The sequence below is a fragment of the Lipotes vexillifer genome, unplaced genomic scaffold, assembly GCF_000442215.2.
Source record: "Lipotes vexillifer unplaced genomic scaffold, Lipotes_vexillifer_v1.1 scaffold1361, whole genome shotgun sequence".
Classification (NCBI taxonomy): Eukaryota; Metazoa; Chordata; class Mammalia; order Artiodactyla; family Lipotidae; genus Lipotes; species Lipotes vexillifer.
In genome coordinates this window covers 518,028-527,909 of record NW_006788723.1, presented here as the reverse complement: position 1 = coordinate 527,909, position 9,882 = coordinate 518,028, and positions in this window count along the sequence as shown.

The window sequence follows — 9,882 nt, the reverse complement described above, 5'->3', positions numbered from 1 at the left end:
TGAAGCTGCTTTAAATCTTTTCTGGAATAAGTCACACTACCAACAAACAAATAAAAAATAAATATTGATTTGTAATCACTGGACCACCCAGTTGAAATATGCTGGTAGATTTTATCCTTGAAAGGGTAATAGCATTGTTTTTATTTCATCATTCCCTCTTTCTTTCTTTGAAAGCATTATCCTGTGGCTTTGAAAATTCCCATGGAGGAACAAATAGTCCATTTTCTTCTAGAATCACCAGCAAGCTCATAAGGAAATTGTATCAGAGGTAACTTGTATAAAAAAACCAAAAAGGCAACCCTCCCCCCCCCCCCCCTCATTTTCTGGCTTTCCTGAAGTCTACAGGCTGAGGCCTTGGCCAAATCTTAAAAGGTACTACTGTGGTCAAGGAATTAGCTGTTGGGCAAGCTCTTCATCCTTCCACGAATGATGCCACAGCTCATCATGTCAAATGGGGAGAAGGCCCATGTCAGAATGTGGAACGGGTCACAAAATAATGAAAACAATACACCAGCTTGGCAGATTTCAGCAAATAGCAGAAATTACAATGTGGTCTTACTTTATTAACTATTTTAACATTCAGTTACATTCAAGGAGAAGGGGAAAAATGATTTAAGTACCAGACAGCGGGGTTATAGAATGAAAATGGAAATTGCAGAGGCTTCTCTCTTAGTTCATCTGCCAAACACCTGTAGAATTAAATTTCAATGATGTGTCTGGGTCAGGTAGGAACTGACTGGTTTCTGACAATAGCTTTTCGGATGGGACATCACCAAGGAGGCAAGATGCACAAGAGGCTAATGTTCATTTCCTATGAAAGGAACTGAGGATGTCAAAGTAAATTGGAAAGGATAGAATCTGGGCAGGCATCTGGGGCTTTGGCTCACACGTCAGGAAAATGTTGTGTCTAGTGATCGCCCACAATTACAAAAAAGCAGAGGAAGGGGGCCCCACTTAACAACCATTGAATTTCAATAAATTTTATTGTTGAACCAACATCAGGAGATGGGTTTTCTTTAAAAAAGTTCTCAATAAAGGTCAAGTATTCACTGAATTCATTATTCTACAGACATCTGCATTTGAAAAATACTTAAAATTCTTCTCATATCAATGGATTTAAATGTTATTCACTAGTAATTCTTTGGGTCTTTGAAGCTTTCAGCTAAAGTTTTGGTTTATGACTCAGTGTTACCTTATGTTATTGACTATCTGTTGCCATCTCTCATGTCAGGAAGCTCTTCATCTACTGAAACTATTTGTTTAGATATGCCATGCATTCCTCTCAAAAGAAAAATTATTTTAATATGCTTTGTTTCAGCTAGGCTTGTTTGTAGTCTTTTTAGCATTGAATCACCATAAGAGGGGGGTAATATACGTACTACAAACAACCAAACTAAGCGAAATATCGAGATATACATTTATTTTGATTTTTCTTATATTTCTTTCCAAATGAAATCTACCTTCTTTATGAATAATGATAAATACTTATAACAATTTTTGAAACAGAAGTACAGGTATTGGCTTTAGAAATTCTCATGTTTAAGGAAATATTTTATTTTTTCTGGATTTGGGGGGTTATTTTTGATAAATATTTAAAAGAAGAGTCAAATTATTCTCTAATTTCTGAGCTAAGTCACACATTTATTTAGCAATTATTTGGGATAAAAATAAAGTTTTTTTTTCCCCCCTTTCAGAGCATTCCCTAGACCCAATGTGAACTGCATACTGTTTAAATACCAGCATAGTCAGACTTCTGGGAAATCAAAACAGCGAGTCCTTTTCATCAGAGAGACTGGTGATTAATGATATATATTACTCTCTGATCGTGTGTTAGACTAACTCACCTGTGTGAGTATAGCAATTTAACAGTCTCAGTAGTTTCATTCTACATGGAGAAGTTTGATTCTTAGTCTTGTTGCCTTAATGATGAATGTAGTCTGGTGTTGCTGACACCAGCATCTATACTTTTCATCACTCTGACTTCCTCAGTGGAGATGGAGAAAGGGCTTTATAAATAGAAGTGTTTTATAGATCTTTAACCCTTAGAATGATCCATATGTTCACTAGCATTCCCCCCCAAAGTTGCAAAGCAATGATGTTTGAAAAAAAGACTTTAAAAAATTCACTTTTGTCTCTTGTATTTTGCTTTTGTATCGTCCATCTCAGAATATTCCTTTTGGTCTGTTTAAATCCCAAGTTGTGGAAACATTGAAATCTCCATGAGGTCTGTAGAAGATGGAAGTATTTAAATAAAACTGTTGTAATTTGGGGGTATGATATTTATATCACCCTATGAATATTGCTTTTACTGTATATTTAAACAATGTATTAAGGATGAGTGAACTGACCTACAGAGTGTCAGCTTGACACAAACCAGAGGCAGATGGAGTGAGGGGCCTGGGCATTATGTCTTTCACTGGAATATTGTACCATTTGCAAAAACACCGCATATTTCACTGTTCACACAGTGAATGACCAGTGGTGAACCCTGAGGCAGAAATGATTTAGAGATGTTGTGTAGAGGTATTACTAAAACTTAATGTAAAGACCTAAGTCTTACACATTCAGGAATTTCACCTTTGATGTTAAGATTGGAATGAACTGTGGAAGAATGGAGCAAGATGTCTTAAATCTATGAGGGTGAAATATTTCATGGTTATATAATGCCAATCCCCTACAAGAATTAACTTTTCCTTTCTTGTAAGAGAGACACTTTAGGATGCAGAACAATTAAAACCTGGCTGACTCTAACAAGTCCTTACACGTGTGGCTAGGGTACCTTCCTTGAATCATTTAAAAAAACCCCTAACTTTACAAACTGGTAGAATTGTTTGCCAAAAAAAAATATATAGTTTTCAGTCAATTCTCTCCTCACATCACTTTAACTATAACTCTTTTTTGAAATGATCAACTGAGGTCCATTTCTTTTTTCTGCTTGATGGGGGAACTGATAGAGAATATGCCTAGGCCTCTCATTTCTTCATTACATTGAAGAAATTCCTGAAGCGTTCCATGATGTCTTCTAAGTTAGCATCTGGACTTGGTGGTAAGCATGAATAAATGTTAGGTTAGGAAGGAGGAGGGACAGGGAAAGCAGAGCTGAGGGAAATGTTGATTAATGAGAATTTTAGGGATAAACTGGAGGTTAGAACCTCAAAGTTTAGCCCAAGCTGGACTTTTTTGGATTTTGAGAAGACAGTTTGGGGTGGACATTCAGAGGTTCAAACTGAGCAGAAGTTATAGGCAAGTCCATGGTTAGAGAATGCAGAAATCTGTGTCTGCAGCAGCCTGGTGGAACAGGGAACACAGATTTGTATTCAGGGATCCCAGACAAGGTTTAGTAAAGAGGTTTAGGTGCAGTAGCTGGGCATAGGCAAGAGTAGGATTTTAAGCTGGGACATTAGCCAGGCATAAGGAAAAAGACAGGACCCAGGAGATGAAGGAAATTTTCTCAAACCCTGAACAGTTAAGTGGGTTCATAAAATAACACATTCATCTCAGGACAGGGATAATGTCTCTTTTATTGTTTAAAAAGAGTTTTTCTTGGAGTGAGACTAACTAAATCCTTTGTTGGGACCTCTTGTTTTAGTAATTCCCTTTTTTTTCTGTACAAGGGAAAAGAGGAATAAAGGATATGTAAAGGTTGCTGCAATTTGTCCATGAAAAACTTGCACCTAATCAAGGTTGGGGGGTTCTGGGAGACGATTGGACTTGTTACACCAGACCCAAGATTCATCTTCTGGTGTTGATACCTAAATTTGCCTAGGAGAAGAGATGCTCCTCCTGGATTACCCTAGAGCTAAACTCCTGCTTTCGTTTGCTTGGTCCTCTGTTGGTGGAACATGACCCTGCTTGAAAAGGTAGAACTCAGACAAGGAGGCATGAAAGATGGGTTGAATCCTGAGGGACCTTGGTAAGCTTGGCTGCCATGTATGTTTGTTGAATAATAATGAAAGATCTGTGATATAGGTATAGAGTTTGATAGATGAGAAATAGGTTTTTAGAGACAGTTACATCTTTTACCCCACAGAAAACCATGTTCTACTCAACAGTAATACTTGGCCTGGTCAACAGAAACTTGTTTTATTTTCTTCAGTTTATGAGCCAATATAAAATGGATCTTTGTATTGTTTGTTATATAATGAGTGATGGAGGGATCACAAAAGGGCCTGAGTATGGTAGCATAGGTTTGGTGGAGAAAACTGGTTTAAGAATAAGGAATCCCAGGGATAGATTTGTGTGGAATAAAGTTGTAGTAAGAAGGCTAGCAGTTGTTTTGATAGTTGGCATACTAAGAAGAATTATAGGTACTAATATAGTCTATGCTTTTCACTTTTCTCATGTTCATTTTGTTCACTATAGGCTTTGGAATGGTAGATAGTAACTTCTAGAAGGATAAGGAAATCTTGCAGACTAGGAGTATAAGGTGAAGTTGGAAACGATCTCTATTAGAAAGCAGTATGTTTAACCAAAAATGAATTCGGAATCATTTTATTTTTAGGAAAATATGCTTGAAAACATGGCTAGTGATGACCTTCTCAAAGAACTATGGGTAAAGATTTGACAATTTAGAATAAATGGTTTCATAGGGAACTGAGGATACCTTGCTCATTGGTGTGAACAAACACATGACCTGGAGGTCTGAGGTTTTCTATTCCAGAATCATTCACTTTCTAGTACAAGATATTTCAGCTGAAGAGTTAAAGAGTTGAAATTCCACAGTAATTTTATTTCATGTATTTATCTTACTGATCTTGGCTGGAAACTGGAGGCCTTTGAAGTACCTTTCTTTTTCTTCTATGTGCTTCTTATGGATGTGGTATTTTTCATGGTTCAGCAGCTATACTGAGCTTCTTAAAAGGTATCTTCTTTATATCTTTCCTCAGGTGGTTCCACTGTCTCTCACTAATGTGAATTTTTTTCTCTTGGCTCTGAATTTTACGACTATTACATTTCTTTGTTTTTCTGTTTTTTTTTTTTTTTTTTTTTTTTTTTTTTTTTTTTTTTTTTTTTAGTATTATTTGAATGATGATCTCTTGGTCCAGAAAGCCAAGATGGACTTTGTATTTTTAGGGTTTCTTATAATACAGTTGCCTTGGTAGGAAGCAAAGATGATCATGGGTTACTTGAGGCCTAATCAAGTATGTGAAGCCGTAGGCATATAATTCAGGGTCCTGATCAGCAATGCTTTGTCATTATGTCCCATTTCTACCTTTTTGAATCTCTTCTGGAAACTTGCTTCTGATTTCAAACTTCTTTGCTTTCTCTAACTGGTCTAACATGGACAAAGTATCTGGTGTATGCAGGGCCCAACAGACCAAAGACATGGAAAAGTTCCTTGTGATAGGAGTAAGATCAAATATAAAAGCAGGTCTCATAGTGTGTTAGAAACAAGTGAATAAGAATAAGGATAATCTAAGAAAAGAGACCTTTGCCAAGAAACCAAAAGTAAAGGATGGCAAGAAAGAGCTCAATACCAATTGGCATCTCAAGAAATAATGCAAGTACTATCTAGCTCTAACAAAGATTTACCCAGAGAAGTATAATATATGGACTAAAAAATTGGCTTTAATTTAATTGCCACAAAGGAAGGTCTATGTATGTGCCTAACTAAATGGGACTCTAAACCACTCCTACGTTAAAATGTTAATATAGAGAAGTAATTGGAAGAACTGACCTAGTTATGTCCAAGGAGAGTGAGCCTGTATAACCTTCCTAAAGGAGGTACGAGGAAAGAATCTGCATCAAGTCAAAACAGTTGTAAAGGAGGAAGAAGTGAGGTGATTTCACAGAAATATATAAAACCAAGCCCACATGATTGGGAAATTCTACTACAGACTTTTTGCTTTCCCTGCTGACTGACCTAATTTTGGTAGGTAATATGTCATTAACGGAATGTATTATACATATTGCCTCACCTGTTCTTCTAATTGGCATCACTGTCTGAAAGAAACCATAGTGTAGAAAAAGGCAAAAGTCCGCTCTCCTGGAGTCTTCTCTGGACTGGCTGAGATTGGAGCAGTGCAAAAAGTCTAGTGGGTTGGGCCTATCTTAAGTGTGAACTTAAAGAGGGACTCAACAATATCCTGGATGTTTACACTGACTTAGAATGTGAATGTACTTTCAAAATTTCAATGTTGGGTTCCATTTCACATTTGACTTGCTTCTTTATGATGCTATGGTCTGCACAATATAAGTGATGTCTCCAGATGTGATCTTTTAAAGATTCTGGGGTCCAGTTTCAATCACTTGATTTCTTTAGTTGTTTTGAACCTATAATTACATGGTTGGTGGTTTTGCCATATTTGCTCATGGGATTTCAATGTTCCATGTAATTCAATCTGGAACTTCTACTTTATAAACTTTCTTAATCACTTTTATCCTCAGACCAAGGAGTGATAATAGACTAGTGGATGGGAAATCACACATTATTGGCTGACTGTCCACATAGCACATCTGGGAAAAATCCACCCAAGAGGAAAGCCCAGTGCTTTAGCTCTATAAATAGTGCTTTAAAAGAAAGTCCTTCCCTCTTGTTTACCACTCCTAAAAGTGAATCTATGGACTACATATGGAAACTGAAAGTCTCTCTTGCAATAGTATATGGGGTCACTTACGTCATTAAGGGGGGTCCAAGGAATTTTCCAGTCCTTGAAATCCTGAAGCCCTTGGCGATGTCTGACTCTTCTTCAGAGGTCCCACTCTCAATATTTCGAGAGAATTCTCTCTCAAAAGTCATTTGGGTGGCCCTTCATTTTCCATGACTTATCTGAATGGTCATTTTTCCCATTCTTAGCATTTTACTATCAACTTCCTCCAAAATCAGGGAAAAAATTAAAAGTCCTTTTGTTCCTAATCCCCCCTCTCTCTTTAGTTCTTAGCTACATTACTAGCTAGCTAGCTACATTACTAGCTAGCGTTATATCTCTAATCCCCAGCACAGTTTCTGTAATTGTAGATTACTGGACTCTCTCCCAGCAACTCATCGTAAATCAGCACCCAGTTTCCATTTGGTTGTTATTTCCTTGAATAGCAGTTATTGCCTTTGATTGACAACCTTAAGGAGGAAACGGTAAAGAATTGAGCACCAAAACCCTAACAAGTTCCTTAACCTACTGTTTTCTTCTGGGAAATGTATTCATTTATGCTTTAAAAAAAAGCATTATGCTTTAAAAAAAAGGATTGTAAAACAATAAGTAGAAAACAAACAAACAAAACAACAACAACAAAACAATAAGTAGACATTCACTGGTATCCATAATAGTAGTACTGACCATTTGTTATATCATACAATTGTCATACAATAAATTACGACAGTCAAAAATTGATTTTCAAACTCCTCCACTTCCTTCACATTTATCAGTTGGAATTCTACTGTAAGGAAGAACCCTCTGTACGTTCCTATTCACTTATCCATTTATTATCAGTATTGACTCATGAATCCTATTTTGTTCAGAAGGTTGTAATTTATTATTTAGCCTTATTTCTTTTCATGCTCAAATGATCATAGATTTGACTAGTTGGAGCCCCTTCAAAATGTGTCCTCCTGATATGCTCTCATCATTTTTCTGAAGCATTTATTTTTTTACCCGACAAGACATTTCAGGCTCAGATTATAATTTCCCCAATAGCCCTGCAATCAATCATTTCTTCTAGGGGCTCTAGGTGCCATTTCTTTCCTTTAAGTAAGAAATGGAATCTAGAAAACAAGATGGGGCACTAAGCTGTGCTGCACATTACTACTTGGGTTTACTTCTAAGCTCTTTTCCCTCACAGCCTGGCCAACAAAATGAATTGTCAATATTTTGAATATGTGTTAATCTGATGAGAGAAAAATAGTATCTCAGTGCAGTTTTAACTTGCATGTCTCATTATAATGAACTTGAATACCTTTTCATACACTTAAGGACTTTTATATCTATTTTTGCTAAATTTTCTGTTCATTTGCCCATTTTTCGATTAAATTTGTTTCTCAAATTATAAAAGTTAAAAAAAATTAGGAACAATTAGTTCTTTATCTATATTCTGTATTGTAATTTGCCATTTGTTTTTTGTCTTCTGTTATGCTATGCAAACGTTTCAAATTTACTAATCGTTCCTTTATTGCATATTATAATTCTGACACACAATTCCTACGTGTGTGTGTGTGTGTGTGTGTGTGTGTGTGTGGTGGGGGGTGATTCCCCACACCACCAAGTAATTCTTTGACACCAGCTGGGTGCCCTACATTTCAACTCAATTCTGACACTATCTGCCTGGAGATAGCATCATACCCCACAGGTTAAGGATTTTGTCCTACAAGATCCCTCAGCCCGTTCCTGCCTCCCCTTCTGATGCCAATCGCTAATCCAGGTTGCCCCTGGGCTTCCTGACGGGCTATAGATTGGAGGTTCTAATGACCTTCTCCTTGGGTTTGATTAATTTACTAGAGAGGCTCAGGAACTCAGACAAACATTTACTACTAGATTACTGGTGTATTATAAAAGAATATAACTCAGGAACAGTCAGATGGAAAAGAAGCATAGGGCAGGTATGGGGAAAGGGGTGCAGAGCTTCCGTGCTCTTGGGGCACGCCACTCCCCCCCTCCTTTTTTTAAATGGAGGCTTTATTACATAGGTATGATTGATTAAATCATTGACCATTGGCGGTTGATCTCAGTCTCCAGCCCCTCTCCCCTCCCCAGAGGTTAGGGAGTGGGACTGAAAGTTCTAACCCTTTAATCACAAGGTTGGTTCTCCTGGCAACCAGCCCCCATCCTTAGGTCTCAAAGTAACCTTATTAGCATAACAAAAGACACCCCTGTGGTTCTCAACACTTAGGAAATTCCAGGAGTTTTAGGAGATCTGTGCCAGAAACAGGGCTGAAGCCCAAATATAAATTTCTTATTATAAATCACAATACAGTATTACAATATGGGTTTTGAATCATAGGTTATAGAGGAATTCATCCATATTTTCTTTAAGCACTTGCATGGCTTTACTTTTTTACATATCGATTCCAGATCAGTTTGTAGTTTGTTCTTATATATGTTGTCAGGAATTGATCTAAGTTCATCTTTATTCCAAATGGCTACGCAGTTGTCCCAATATAATTTAATAAAAGTACCATTTTGTCCTAGTCATCTGAGATATTCCCTTTACCATATACTAGATTTCCACACATAATTGGGTCTGTTTTTGGACTGTCTCCTGTATTCCCTTGGTCCATTTTTTTACTTATGTGCCAGTACTGCATGGTTTTACATACAGGTAGATCATATTCTAACCTCATCTTTTACAGATGAGGAAACAGAGTGTCTCTTCCCAAACCAGGCAGTGGCAGAGCCAGAGCTGGAAACTGGTTTTCTTGACTTAAAACATGATTCTTTTCTTTCTGTGTTGTGCTGCTCTCATCTCTCTCCTCCACTGTCTTTGGTGAGAGTGTAAAATTTAGTTACAAGGAAGAGCCTGCTTTGTCCAGAAAAGAATAGCCATGGAATTATACTCTTCTTAGAATGGATTTGTAGAAAGAGTCATGAGGCAAATGCCTTTGGGAGAATACAAAGGAATATTCTACCACATGGATTGTTCTGTAGAGCGTAGGACCAGGAAAGATGCAGAGTGAGTGTAGAGAGATCATATAAGAGGAAGCTGAGAAGCAGAGGGGTTAAGTGATATGTCCAAGGTCACACAGTATACAAATGACAGAGCTGTGGTTTAACACAGATGCCCTTGCAGCCCTCCCAGCTCCTTGGCAATGATTTATCAGACATGTTTTTGAACAACTGCTTCTTTTAAGCTGCTGTACATTTGTGTGTACATTAAAATTTGACCTTGTTATATAATGTCTGGCACAAAACAGACATGGGTAGCCTGCCTGTACCCCACTTAAGTTCCTGCTGC